This window comes from Pongo abelii, chromosome 13, assembly GCF_028885655.2.
Source record: "Pongo abelii isolate AG06213 chromosome 13, NHGRI_mPonAbe1-v2.0_pri, whole genome shotgun sequence".
Lineage (NCBI taxonomy): Eukaryota > Metazoa > Chordata > Mammalia > Primates > Hominidae > Pongo > Pongo abelii.
The window spans coordinates 28181123-28185677 of NC_071998.2; the positions used below are offsets into that span (position 1 = coordinate 28181123).

A 4555-nucleotide genomic window follows, 5' to 3' on the forward strand; every position below is an offset into this window, starting at 1 on the left:
ATGAGATTTGGGTGGGGACACAGACACAAACCATCATTCCACACCTGGCCTCTCTGAAATCTCAAGACCTTCTCACATTTCAAAATACAATCATGCCTTCCCAACAGTCCACCAAAGTCTTAACTCATTCTATTATTAACTCAAAAGTCCACAGTCCAAAGTCTCATCCAAGACAAGGCTAGTCTGTTCTGCTTATGAGCCTGTAAAATAAGAAACAAATTAGTTACTTCCAAAATACCATGGAGGTAAAAGCATTGAGTAATTACTCCCAATCCAAAAGGGAGAAATCTGTCAATTAAAGGAGCTACAGGTCCCATGCATGTCTGAAACCCAATAGGACAGTCATTAACTCTTAATGCGCCAAAATAATCTCCTTTGACCCCATGTCTCACCGTGGCATACGAGTGCAAGGAGTGGGCTCCCAAAGCCTTGGGCAGTTTTACTCTTGTGGCTTTGACAGTTTTAGCCCCCACAGTTTCTCTCAAGGGCTGGCATTGAGTGCTTGCTGCTTTTTCAGGTGCAGGGTGCAAGCTGTTGGTGGATCTACTATTCTGAGGTCTGGAGGATGGTGCTCCACTTCTCACAGCTCCACTAGGAAGTGCCCCAGTGGGGACTCTGTGTAGAGGATCTAACTCCAGATATTCCCTCTGCACTGCCCTAGTAGAGATTTTCCATGAGGGCTCTGCCCCTGCAGCAGGCTTCTGCCTGGACATCAGGCATTTCCATATATCCTCTGAAATCTAAGTGGAGTCTCTCAAGCCCCAACTCTTGCATTCTGTGCACCCACAGGCTTAACAACAGGTGGAAGCCACCAAGACTTATAGCTTGCACCTCTGAAGCAATGGTCCAAGCTGTACCTTGGCCCCTTTTAGCTATGGCTGGAGGTTGAGTGGTTGGGATGCAGAGAGTATCCCAAGGCTGCACAGGGCAGTGGGGCTATGAGCCTGGCCCACAAAATCATTCTGTCCTTCTAGGCTTTGTGGCCTCTAATTGGAGAGGCTACCACAAAGGTCTCTGAAATGCTTTTGAGGTCTTTCCCTGTTGTCTTTGCTATTAGCACTCGATTCCTCTTTACTTATGCAAATTTCTGCAGCCTGTTTGAATTCTACCACTGAAAATGGGCTTTTCTTTTCTATGAAATGGACAGGCTGCAAATCTTTACCCTCTGCTTCTCTTTTAAATATAAGTTCAGTTTCAGGTCATTTCTTTACTCAGGCATGTGAGCATAGATTGTTAGAAGCAGCCAGTTCACATCTTGAGTGCTTTGCTACTTAGAAATTTCTCTCACCAGATACTCTAAATCATCACTCTCAAGTTCAAAGTTCCACTTATCCATAGAGCAGGGGCAAAATGCTGTCAGGCTCTTTGTTAAAGCATAGCAGAAGTGGCCTTTACTCCAGTTCCCAATAAATTCCTCATTTCCATTTGAGACCTCCTCAGCCTGTACTTCACTGTCCATATCACTATCAGCATGTTGGTCACAACCATTCAATAAGTCTCTAGGAAGTTCCAATCTTTCCCTCATCCTGTCTTCTTCTGAGACCTCCAATCAGATCTCATAAGAACTCAGTATCGTGATGACAGCACCAAGGGCGAATGGTGTTAAACCATAAGAAACTGTTCTTCTGATCCAATCACTTCCCACCAGGCCCCACATACAGCATTGGAAATTACATTTCAACTTGAGATTTGGGTGGGGACAGAGTTCCAAACCATATTATTCGATAACGTGAAAGTATAGAGACAAATGACCAAGGGCTCTGTATAAAGTTAAGGCTGGCATCATGTGAGATTAGACATTAGAGTTATCAGTGCAATATTCAAATGTAGATAACATGCAGTTAAAAGTATGAACCTGGGAAAGTAGGACACCACAGATACATTCAAAAAAGATTCCATGAATGAAAATGTTGATGTACTTCACTACATCATATCAGTCATTTATGGCTAATAGAGTAAGAAAAAGGAAAAGAGAGAAAAATATTTGGATCAGATAACGTAAAGTTTTAATTACCTTAATTTATAAAGAATTCATATGAATTAATTGAAAATGGCTAATACCTCCAATAGAAGAAAAAAATTTAAAAATATAAAAGGAAAATTTACGTTTAAAAAGATCTGGTGGGCCGTGCCCACCCGGCCCCGCGCCCTCCCGTCACCGGCCGCTCTCACTGGTCTACCTCAGAGTGTGGGGCCTGTCGCGCCAGCGCGAGCCTGAGTCGGCGCGGACTCCAGGAGGCTCGCAGAAGGGGAGGGCCCCGCGGCGCCAGAGCTTAGCGTCGCCAGGGCGGGCGGCAAGGCGCTGCCTCTTTGCCCACAGCACCGCCTATTGTGGCACCAGACCTCTGGTGAAAGAAAAGATGTTGTCTGGATTAAGCGTAGTTTCCACCACTTGTATTTTGGCATGTCTACATTTACACATAAAAGAAAAAGGCAAGCCACTTGTGCTGAATCCAAGATTACAAACAAGGGAATGGCACTTACTTTACAAGAACGACAAATGCTTGGTCTTCAAGGGCTTCTACCTCCCCAAATACAGACATAAGATATTCAAGCCTTATGATTCCATAGAAACTTGAAAAAAATGACTAGCCCTTCGGAAAAATATATCTACATAATGGGAATACAAGAAAGAAATGATAAATAGTTTCATAGAATACTGCAAGATGACACTGAGAGTTTAATGCCAATTGTATATACACCGACGGTTGGTCTTGTCTGCTCCCAGTATGGACATCTCTTTAGAAGACCTAAGGGATTATTTATTTCCATCTCAGACAGAGGTCATGTTAGATCAATTGTGGATAAGTGGCCAGAAAATCATGTTAAGGCTGTTTTAGTGACTGATGGAGAGAGAATTCTGGGTCTTGGAGATCTGGGTGTCTATGGAATGGGGATTGCAGTAGGAAAAATTTGTTTGTATACAGTTTGTCCAGGAATATGGCCTGATAGATGCCTTCTGGTGTGTATTGATGTGGGAACTGATAATATCGCACTCTTAAAAGACACATTTTACATGGGCTTGTACCAGAAATGAGATTGCACACAACAGTCTGATGATCTGATTGGTGAGTTTATGAAAGCTACTGCTGACAGATATGGCTGGAACACACTCATTCAATTTGAAGGTTTTGGAAATCATAATGCATTCAGGTTCTTGAGAAAATACCAATAAAAATGTTGCTCTTTCAATGATGATATTCAAGGGACAGCTGCAGTAGCTCTAGTAAGTCTTCTTGCAACACAAAAAGTTACTAGTAAACCAATCTCCGAACACAAAATCTTATTCCTTGGAGCAGGAGAGATTACTCTTAGAATTGCAAATCTTGTAGTATGTCTATGGTAGAAAATGGCCTGTCAGAAGGAGAGGCACAAAAGAAAATCTGGATGTTTGACAAGTATGCTTTATTAGTTTAGGGGCGGAGAGCAAAAATAGATTGTTATCAGGAACCATTTACTTACCCAGTCCCAGAGAGCATACCTGATACTTTTGAAGGTGCAGTGAATATAATGAAGACTTCAACTACAATTGGAGTTGCAGGTGCTGGCTGTCTTTTCACTCCTGATGTAATCAGAGCCATTGGCTCTATCAATGAAAGGCCTGTAATATTTGCATTAAGTAATCCTACAGCACAGGCGGAGTGCAGGAGTGCACGGCTGAAGAAGCATATAAACTTACAGAGGGCAAATGTTTTTTTGCCAGTGGCCGTCCATTTGGGCCAGTGAAACTCACAGATGGGCGAATCTTTACACCAGATCAAGGAAACAATGTATATATTTTTCCAGGTGTGACTTTAGCTGCTATTCTCTGTAACACCCAGCAAATTAGTGACAATGTTTTCCTAGAAGCTGCAAAGGCATTGACAAGCCACATGACGGGTGAAGAGCTAGCCCAAGGGAGACTTTACCCACCACTTGCTAATATTCAGAAAGTTTCTATTAACTTTGCTATTAAAGTTACAGAATACCTATATGCTAATAAAATGGCTTTCCAATACCCAGAACCTGAAGACAAGGCCCAATATGTTAAAGAAAGAATATGATGGAGTGAATATGATTCCCTGCTGCCAGATGTGTGTGAATGGCCGGAATCTGCATCAAGCCCTCCTGTGATCAGAATAGAAGCATTCCCCTGATAAATACTTTCTGTGCTCCAGGGAACCCCTTTTTTCAGACAGGAAGAGATAATGTCCTCAGTTTTATGGTGTTTTCTGTGTTTTGTTCTCCTGACCACTTTGGTTAACATATTTGTTCCATATGTCTCCACATCTGTGGAGGTAGACATGTTGATGGATTGCATTGCCCACCAGCACCCTACAGTCAGTTAATTGTGATGCTTTAATTCTAACATAAAGACCATACCACATCCAGGAGATGGAAAAAGTATGTTTGTGAATGTCTTCACTTGTACTCTAATTCAGACTTGCCAAAGTACTTGCTATTTACTATTATGGGTAATAATCCTCTCTCACCTAGTTATTTTAGAGCTACTAAAATAGAAATGTACTTTTATGTATAGAAGTGCAGAATTTGGGAAAGAAACTAAATTTTCACC

General features: G+C 42.1%; 1 pseudogene; it reads left to right on the forward strand.

Moving 5' to 3' along the window:
- The first annotated feature begins 2360 nt into the window (after nucleotides 1-2360).
- On the forward strand, nucleotides 2361-4176 carry LOC100450606 (NAD-dependent malic enzyme, mitochondrial-like; annotated as a pseudogene).
- The last annotated feature ends 379 nt before the right edge of the window (nucleotides 4177-4555 follow it).